The sequence below is a fragment of the Pelobates fuscus genome, chromosome 5, assembly GCF_036172605.1.
Source record: "Pelobates fuscus isolate aPelFus1 chromosome 5, aPelFus1.pri, whole genome shotgun sequence".
Lineage (NCBI taxonomy): Eukaryota > Metazoa > Chordata > Amphibia > Anura > Pelobatidae > Pelobates > Pelobates fuscus.
Window position 1 is genome coordinate 207,538,275 of NC_086321.1, and position 10,660 is coordinate 207,548,934.

At 44.7% G+C, this 10,660-nt stretch overlaps 1 protein-coding gene across 1 annotated transcript in view; it reads right to left on the bottom strand.

Moving 5' to 3' along the window:
• The window catches only part of NAA35 (N-alpha-acetyltransferase 35, NatC auxiliary subunit), a 60,750-nt gene extending 57,795 nt beyond the window's left edge, over nt 1-2,955 (bottom strand). The window contains exon 1 of the mRNA XM_063454995.1: nt 2,850-2,955. The gene's annotated coding sequence lies outside the window, so the exon portion shown is untranslated. The remainder of the gene's footprint in view (nt 1-2,849) is intronic.
• Between the last annotated feature and the right edge of the window lie 7,705 nt (nt 2,956-10,660).

Here is a 10,660-nt window from a genome sequence, read left to right on the forward strand (position 1 = left end):
TCCAATATAATTTCTCTGTGGATGACACACAAACCTATCTGTCCTCTCCGGATCTCTCAGGACTCGTGTCCCTTTCTATTATTTCTAACTGGATGGTTGTTCATTTTCTTGAACTTAAATGACCACTATAGGCACCCGGACCACTTCAGCTCAATGAAGTGGTCTGGGTGACAGGTCCCCCTCGTTTTAACCCTGCAGCTAAAAACATAGCAGTTTCAGAGAAACTACTATGTTTTCATTGAGGGTTAATCCAGCCTCTAGTGGTTGTCTCCCTGATCGCCACTAGAGGCGAAGGAAAAATCACACTGAGATGACGCTGATGTCCATAGGAAAGCATTGAGCAATGCTTTCCTATGGGCGGTTTGAGTGCGCGCGCGGCTCTTCCTCATTCGGCGCGGACGTCAGCAGGGGGAGGAGAGGTCACCAGTGCCGAGGGAGCCCGGCACTGTTAAGGTAAGTGGCTGCAGGGGTTTTACCCCCTTCAGCCCAGTGGGAGGAATGGGGGTGGGGGGACCTAATAACCCTATAGTGTCAGGAAAACAAGTTTGTTTTCCTGGCACTATAGTGGTCCTTTAAGCTGTAAAAACAGAGCTTTTCATCTTTCCTCCATCACGTGTTTCTACTCTTGTGTCTGTCTCCCTCCAATTCAATGGCACTACCATCATCTTTACCTCGCAGGCTCACTGCCTAGGTGTGCTTTTTGACTCCAACCTCTCCTTTAACCCTGATGTCCAGTCACTCTCCAAATCCATCTCAAAAACATACCTCGCATCCACCCCATCTAACGCTAGATGCGGTGCTGGTACCTGCCACGATCATCTGTCACCTTGACTACTCCAATCCACTTCTCAGTGGTCTTACATGTTTCAGCTTGCCCCTTTACAGTCTACAATGAATGCGGCAGGAAGGATCATCTTCTTGCCCGCCCATTTCTCCTCCCTCTGGCTTCTAATAAGATCCAATCTGTCTTCTCAGAACATTTAAAGCTCAATTTAAAATCCTGGTGCTTTCTTTCAAATCTCTTAGTAAAACTACTACCTTCTTATCCTTACTAATACACAAGAATGTCGGACCCTATGTTCTGTCGAGAATCTGCTTCTGTTCGTACTCGCACCTCTGACACCCACCTTCAAGGCTTCTCTAGGGCTGAGCCGTTCCTATGGAACTCCGTACCCTTCTCTGTTAGGCTCTCACCCAGTCTCAGTTCCTTCAAAAGATTAAGACCTCACTTCCATAGAAAAGCATTTTAAATAAACTTAATAGCTTTCCCTCCCAGCACCTTGGTAACCCGCACTACTTCTTCTCCTGCAACTGTGTCAACCAAAAGACTAACCCTCCATTGTAAACTATTCTAGTAACATCCTACCCTTACCTCTTGTGCCACTTCACCCCACTCCGTCAAGAATGTAGGCTTGTTTGAGCATGGTCCTCAACACCCTCTGTACCTGAACATCAAACTTGTCTTGTAGCAAATACTTGTCTGTTAGTCCACCTATTGTACAGCGCTGCAGAATTTGTTGGTTCTTTATAAATATTATTAAGGAAACTGTTTAAGTTTTTTTTAATGGGGTTTTGATCTACTTGATACTTGCAGATTGAGTGCCATAAGCACTTGAAAGATAATGATTCAACATTTGTGCTGGAAGGATGACATCCTAAATTTTTTACTCCAACCACCATATCTAGTACAGCCTGCCGTAGTGGTTATGCAGGCAGAAATACCCTGGAATTTTCCCACCAGGCCCCCTCTATAGGCAGGTTTATGACATCTGCAGCATTGCAGAAGTCAGATGGTGATTCTGGAGCTTATTCATTAGCCAATGAGGGCCCCTCTATGCATAGAAATATGCAAAGAACTGACAGTAGCCTGGCCACTTTTTTTTCCTGGCCTGGTGAATGATGCCCCAATGACACAGCTGGAAGAAGAGTTACACATTAGTATGTGCAGCTTTTCATTGCAAAACGCTACACATACAGACTTCAAAACATTGAAGTGGTAATGGTGCCTAGAATAACCCTCTAAGATCTATAAGAATTATCTGCACACTGTATATTTTGCATTTGTGATTTCAATAGCAATGCATATAAAATATAACGGTATTAAATAAAATGTAAACTGTAGCAAACAAATTTGGGTGGCAACATTTAGACTACTGTAGCCGAGTTGATAAATGTCAACAATTTTAGGTGGAATTTTGTAATTCTCTCTTCAATTTGCTAATTAAACCCCTTGGTCTTTTCTTTTAGTTCTTCTGAGAAATATTAAGCAGGCAGCAGATTCCAGATGGGAAAAAGGTACAGAGAATGTGCATTTCAGGCAATATAACAGGAACACTCTGCCGAGCAGAACCCTTTAACCCCTTAAGGACCAAACTTCTGGAATAAAAGGGAATCATGACATGTCACGTGTCCTTAAGGGGTTAATGTTAGGATGGGCAGTCAGTCAGTGCTATCTTACAATGGACAATTCTGGCAGTGCAGCCATTGTGGACTATAATTCTCATAATGCTCAGCCAGCGGTTGTGAGGTACTCTGTCCTCCCCCTGGCTGGCTGATGGTCATGTGGGTGGTAGTCTACAAGCTGTGGTAAGGTTAGCCATGTCCCAGTAATAGCAGCTCTGCAGCAGATACATATCCCAGTGTCGGCTCCGCTGCTGGCTCTGCACATGGTTACATTAATGCCAATAAGGGAAAGTATTGGGATTTAGCCCCTCTGCTGCCCGCTAGCCCCTCGCTCGCTCCTCTAGCAGTCACCTGGCTGACATTAAACACCGGGCACTGCCCGCTCGGCCTCACTAGTTCACCCCCTGCCCTGACGCTCACAGCCCCATTAGCCCCTTACGCCTCACCTCCTTCACCGGCTTACAACCCCCAGCTCCACGTTACGTACAGCTGTCCTGCGTGATGACATCAAAGCCGGGCGGAACAGTGGCTCTGTGTGTTCCATTGTGTTGCTCCGAGGCATGCCGGGTATTCTCGCGATGATTAGCGGCGTATCAGCGTCTAAGCTTGCGAACCATGTCGCAGTGACGTCACTATGCGTGCGCCGCCAGTGTGTGCTGGGTAGTGAGTAAGAGAGCATGTCCTGTCACAGACACCTTACTGGGAGAACACCGGCGGGAGCTAAGCAGCCACTCCAGTTCTGTAACTTTATTAAGTCTGAGCCACTCCAGTTCTGTAACTTTATTAAGTTTGATCAATACAATGTTTGCTATTTATTCTTCAAACCATGACTACTTCTGCTTTTAGAAGTGGTTGTGGTGTTAGGATGTGCAGTGTTTCTGCTTGAAGTTAGGGACCTTTTTAGAGCCGATACCGATAATCTGTGAACTTTCAGGCCGATAGTTTACCGATATTCTGTACATTTACTGTATTTTGGTAAATGCACAAAATATATATGGCAAATTTTTTTTTTCTTTCTTTCTTTTTTTTTTTTTTTACTGTTATATTTATATGTGTGTGTAGTGGATGCAGTGAGAGTATTTGATTAGTAAATGCAGTGTGTGTGTGTTTTGTGTAGTGGATGCAATGTGTGTGCGGTAGGAACTCCCCTCCTCCCCACCCCTTACCTGTCTCTTAGTGCCCCACACTTAAAAATATAACTTAAAATGGTTAAAAGTTGTAAAAATACAGGTCAGAAATATACCAGACTTGTATGCAAAAAATAACAGCAAGGACCTTCGGATTAGTTGAGGATGGATTGTGTTGGTCTGTATTCCGGCTGCCGGTGAGGACGGCGTTGGTCTGAGAGCACGTCCCGAGTAAGAGCCTCACTTCGGGGGACGTGCAGAGCAGACTATTTCGTTTGCGGTTGTTACCAAACAGGTCCTGCGTTGAAGAATAAGCTGCTGCTGCTGGTGAACGCGTTTGTTCCTGTATACTGCTGTGAAGATCTGTCTTACGCGTTTTGTAGGGAATGGGCCCTACTTCATCAGAGACGTGATACTGTCCATTGCTTCAGTTATTCTTTAAATATACATTGCCTTAATTGCCAATAATGCATCTTTGTATTGTACAACTATGATATAAATGACATGAAGGAATATAACATTTTCCGGAGATGAACATTTAATAGATGTTTTGGTATTTGTATATTTACATCTGATAGTAAATGATATTTACATGATTACATGGAGTACGGATAAGTAAGTAAGAACACAGTATGTGAGTTTTACAAAACAAACAAGCCTATACTCTGAAAATAAAATACTGAATAATAAATACTGAATATCAGTTGGGAGAGATCTTAAGGACTAAATAGTCTAATTTATAATCTACATTGCTTTCAATAGGATGGAGAAACCAAGAAATGGAACCGAAAATAAGCAGATAATAAATAAATTAATAAAAACGGAATATCTATAAAGATGGGATATTTGTAAAAAATGGACATTCGTAAAAAATAGGACATGTATAAAATGGGACATATATGAATATTATATTAAAATGCTAGCTGCATATAGTACATAGTGGCCAATAGTGATTAATTATATATAATTACACATAAACATTGCATTTCTTTCCATTCTGGAATAAAGCAAAAAAGAATTAGTAATACAGTTATTCATACATTTGTGCCTACAATGTATATCATTCTGAGCGAAAAAGAGTGACTATGAATAGAAGTGATACATATGTGCAAGATCCACATATTGTGTATTCATCAAAGGTTTAGTATATTGATGAATGAAAAAGGTATATAAGTATATAAATGTATAAGGAGAATAACTCACTTGGTGTTATTAAATAAATCACCTAATATGAAAATGAAGATCAATGAGTGGGGGTTATATTTATAACAGTGCTATGTGCCATACGTGTATAATATAGATGTAAGTGAATCAGAAAAAGGTCCTGAGACTAAAGGTACATAATAATAGATATTTAAGAGGAATAAAAAATATGAGGTTAAATATAAATGGTTGCAAGTGTATACCTAAAAAAGAAATCTCTTATAGATAAAGAGTGGAACCTAAAAGGTAAAAATGAGACTAAGAATGGAAATTGTGAATAAAAGACTAAAATAGGAAAACTAAGAGCGAGATGAATCAATGCACAAATGAGATCTAGAATGTTGCTGGAAGACTGGATCTCTATAGGGAGGATACACTAGAGGTCAACTAATATAAGTATGTGTTGAAATCCTCATAGGAAGGCATTGAGCTCAAAATCTACATTAAGTCCCTTAGGGACTAGGGTCTCTAACTTGAAGATCCACTTTGCTTCTGTTTGGTCTAAGACCTTATCAATGCTTCCTCATCTCCAGTGTGTGTTCACCTTCTCGATGGACATAAATTCAAGTCCTGTGGGGTCTCCCCCATGAATTTCTTTAAAGTGCTTAGAGAGGTTATGTGTTAGAAGAACCTTCTTGATGTTTCTAATATGTTCTGCAATTCGTATTTTAAGTGATCTCTTCGTGCGTCCGATATACTGTTGTGGACACGGACATGTTATTAGATAGATAACTCCCGACGTGGTACAGTCCATGTTGGTCTTGACATCATATTCTTCTTGAGTGATGAGTGATTTGAATTTGGTAGTTGAGTCTTCTAAAGACGGATTGTTCCTGCATGCTAGACACTTTTTGCATCTTGTAAAACCATGAGCGGCGTCTTGGTCTGAATTGGCGCTCACAGACTTGATGGTAGGTGCCAGCATAAGTTGTAGATTAGATGCCCTGGTGAAGATGATCCGAGGTTGGTTGTCAAGACATTTTGATAACGTTGGATCATTCTTGAGGATCCCCCAGTGCTGTCTCAGTATCTTCTGTATTGTAAGGAATTGATGATTGTATTTGGTGATGAAAGTAGGTGCTGAATTGTGTGGTTCTGTAATACTGGATTTCTTGCATAGAGTGTCTTCTCTTGGGATAGTTAATGCTGTATCAATAGGTTCTTCCAATAATGAGAAATTGATAGCCAAAGAATGCAAAACCAACCCCAAACATTTTTTTCAAGTACATTAATTCTAAAAAAACAAAAAATGAAAGCGTAGGTACACTGAAAACAGAGATGGGTCTGTTAGTCAATGAAGACCAGGAAAAGGCAGAAATTTTAAATAACTATTTTTCTTCGGTATATATTAATGAGGATCCTATGGCAAGAGATATGCATATGATTGCTGCAACAAACTTGCAGATAACTTGTGATTGGATAACTCGAGACAAGGTGCTACAGCTATTAAAGAAAATTAATGTAAATAAAGCTCCGGGGCCTGACGGTATCCACCCACGAGTACTTAAGGAGCTAAGTGGGGAAATAAGTGAACCTCTGTATTTCATTTTTCAAGATTCTTTTGTTTCAGGTATTGTACCGGAGGATTGGAGGAAGGCAGATGTTGTTCCTATATTTAAAAAGGGTTCAAAATCCTTGCCTGGAAATTATAGACCTGTGAGCTTAACTTCTGTGACAGGGAAATTATTTGAACGGCTATTAAGGGATAATATTCAGGAATTCATTGGGAAGAACTGTGTTATTAGCAAAAATCAGCATGGGGAGGGGGGGCAGGGAGTGAAGAGGTTACAGGGTGGGGAGGGGGCAGGGAGTGAAGGTGGTTACAGGGTGGGGAGGGGGGCAGGGAATGAATGGGTTACAGGGTGGGGAGGGGGGCAGGGAGTGAAGGGGTTACAGGGTGGGGAGGGGGCAGGGAGTGAAGGGGTTACAGGGTGGGGAGGGGGCAGAGAGTGAAGGGGTTACAGGGTGGGGAGGGGGCAGGGAGTGAAGGGGTTACAGGGTGGGGAGGGGGGGCAGGGAGTGAAGGGGTTACAGGGTGGGGAGGGGGGGCAGGGAGTGAAGGGGTTACAGGGTGGGGAGGGGGCAGGGAGTGAAGGAGTTACAGGGTGGGGAGGGGGGCAGGGAGTTAAGGGGTTACAGGGTGGGGAGGGGGCAGGGAGTGAAGGGGTTACAGTTTAGGGGGGGGCAGGGAGTGAAGGGGTTAGGGGGGGTAGAGAGAAAATGACTTACTTTAGGGGGCAGGATCTGGGGGCTGTGTCCTACCTTCATTTAATTCCCTGGTGGTCCAGTGTCTCCCTGGTGGTCCAGTGGGGTAACTCTCCGGTCTGAGCTCCGCCGGGTGCAGAGCTGCAGACAGTGTAATAAAAGTCTCGCAAGTTCCCTGAGTGTTGCCATGGTAACTCTCTGGGAGCTCGCGAGACTTCTATCACACGGTCTGCAGCTCTGCACCCGGCGGAGCTGCAGACCGGAGCTGCTGGGCAGACTGTTTGGAGGGAGCCCGGCGGCATACAGGGCAAGCCGCCGGGCTCCCTCCTGGTGTCAGTCTGCCTGACTGCCCGGCGGCCCTGGATGTGTGGGTCAGCGCGACCCACTGGGAATCGCCCTGCGACCCACCAGTGGGTCGCGACCCACACTTTGGGAACCGCTGCCCTAGACACTTGCACCAAGGCTCGCATGCTCATGGGGCCCATCGGGTGGCCCATGCATTTAGGGCCACCTGATGGGCCCTATATCTTCAGGAGCCCGGTCAGTGCTGTGGCCATGTAACAGTGCAACCGGGCCTCTTAAAAAAAAAATAATTGCAGCCGCAATTACTGCTGGAAGGAAGTGACAGCCGGTCACTTCCTACCAGCTCCCTCCGCACGGGAGGGAAGCGACAGAGTGGAGACCGCGAGGAAGGAAGAGGCAGCCGACTCCCATCAGCCACAGCCACCCTCCTGCAACCAAAAGGTAAGAAACCCAAGTCCTACACGTTTTATCCCTGCTAGGGACTTCCTCAGGGACAAATTCACAGTGGAAAACAAAAGTGCTGGATTGAAAGTACATAAAAAGCTTCCTTCACTTCCTCCCTATTATATACACCCCTCCAATGAGTCTAAATCTTGGTCCTACAGGTGGCTTCACTCTCTTACGGCTGATTCCGATCTTCTCTGTGATGACTTCCTGGTTTTTTGTGTCTGACGCGATGATGTCATGCATTCCAAGCGTGCGTTCCACAATGCGTTTCATTTCGGCAAAGTCCATTTGGTCTACTAAAGAACGGTCTCTGAAAAGAAATGTATATAAATGGGCAAGACATATCAGGAGGGGGGGGGGGGGGAATAAAGAAAAGGTTACTGGCTGCTAACAACAATAAAACATACACATTCTTTATTTTACACCGAAATAATAAATTGTATCTATATACATAGTGGCAAAGCCATAGGGATAAATAAAGCACAAAGAAATTATCTAAAATATAAACCCCCCACTTGAGTGTTGGTATAAGTTTTTTTTTTTTTTTTAAAAGGTACTTAAAAAGAATATTGAAGGGGGGGCGGGGCTTGGACGCCATGCTGAACAGCCGCGAGGGAAGAAGGCTCCTCACGTTGATCGCCTAATTCTCGAGAAAACTACCGATTCCGGGGTGCACACGATTCCTGAACTCACCTAAGCTACTCTAGAGCACCTCGGGCGTCTGATGATACACTCCGGCAACTAAGTTTTGAGCCTGAGTACCTGCGGCCTAGTGCGGTCTCTGCTGGGAGTGGCGGCCGACCTCCTTAGTGGATTCCCACGAGCAGAGCTGAATCTGTAACCTGTCCCCCCCCCCTTTGGACCGGTGGGGGTCATCCCGGTCCGCACTGTGTATCGCACAACTCTGAGGACTTACCTTGTGTCTCTTGTTACACCAAAATGGCAGAGGACCTCCCGCATGGGCCTATGCTGACACCGACCACGCAGAATCAAAATAACGCTGTAGACACTTGCCTGCGGAGACTGGAGATTCACTTCCAAAACTTCTGGGCAAACCTAGAGGCTCGCATGGCATCGCCCCCACCAAGACCCCAAGCTGAAGCTCAGGGGACTCAAATGCGGCAGAAGGGCGGAATTCTGGCGGGCACTGCTCTACCACAAGCGGATGCTCTGCGCCCTACTCACCCTTTCAGGCCGCCAGGAGTCATTCCCCAGTGCACCAACAACACAAGCAGAAAACTCGTAGACGGCGATTAAAGCCGGCAGCAACCCACCATTCTCCCAAGCAGGTTAACTGCTTGGAATACCCAAGCCTCCAAGCCAGAACGTGGAGGCTACGGTCCTGCAGGAAAATCCAAGGAGACTTGCCTCAAACCTTCTGCAGAGGAATGGAAGCGGCACTACAGCGCCCACAAGCTGACCCACTGCACAACAGCACATCGCAAACGCTGCACTTACAACTCAGGCTGATATCCCAGACCTCCAGAATGGGCATAGGCTGACTGCTGTGAACTGTCACGGGGACTGGCACCACTCAGAAATTACACACAGCACAGTCCGACCGCACAACTAGGGGTTAATACCTCAGAACTGACTTTTCATTTATATTTTACTTATATTGTTTTTGGGTTGCGCCCTCAGGTTTCCTTTTACTACTAAAAGCTATGCATATAAGTTGTGCAAACCTGGCGACGAGTCCACCGTTTCCTCCCGCCGGGGAGAGTGCAGGACCGGACCCTTGGTCTGCAACATGCGACCCCTGGTAGGAGCCGGGGCCGGAGTAATGTAATCATGCCACAAAACGGATCTAACTGGCGCACTCTCCGAACAGCTAATAAGTTTGCCAAGCATCGAAGTTGGAGGATTAACAAGCCTGGAAAGGGAAGCTCTACTGCCACCCAGATGGGACCCTGTGAGACCTGCAAGAGTCTGTGGACTTATATTATTTTGCTTATTCAGAACTACCTCTTAAGGGACACCCCCAGCCCAACACAGCAGGGGCTCTATAATGATCTCCTTGAATAGCTGTCAAGCCTGCCACACATAGGAGTGGGCTGAGAACCAAGCATTGAAAATGAATGATCTGCTGCCACCCAGCTGAGTTCATGTGACATGTGAAAATGCCTGTCTTATATGTTATGTTTTGAGCTGATGTCCGAATTTTCAATTGATATAATTTCCTGGGCAACACCCTCCAGTCAATATACATGCTCACTGTAGCAATTGCAACCTTTTTATAGCAAAGTCTCTATAAGAGACAGCAGATATAGAATCCCACAGTGCTTGTAGTACAATAGATTCAGGCGTATTGCTCAGATATTATACCTTCACTGTTATGCCTTCATGCTAGGACATCATATATTGACCCAGCGGTAACTATTTGGTACCAACTAGTTGATCAAACTTGATATTATTTTCTATTATACTATATATATGTTTTAAACTTGCACCCCTCTTGATTTTTTAAAACCAAAAAATGTGCTCAGTTCTTCCTATATGCCTACACTGTTATGTGTAATGTTAATACTTGTCTTGCTTTTGCTATAGTGGCATAGCGAGACTGCTCGTTATGATCATGCACATCAAAAATAAATGTAACAACCCTACTTAGCTACTTGATCTCGCAAGGCAACTTCGCTTCTAGGCTGAGCTTCCTGGGCCTAAATATCCAGCCAAGCTTTGCATCGTTGTTGTCTCATGGCGACCAGTTAGCCATGCCCATTATTATACCATGATAAGTCCTTCTTGACGCTCGTCCAAGTTTTCCCTTGTTTTTCGCCTATTTTCAGATCTTGAGACTAGACTAACCTTGTTGTGATTTATGGCCAAAATAAGTTCTCTGTATTCTTGTGGACATAAGTCCATACTCAAGTGATTACATATTTTGCTTTTTATTGCCTTGTCACAACTATATTATGCCTACCTGTTATAAAAAAGAAAAAAGTGCGGTAATCTAGACATTTACGGATATG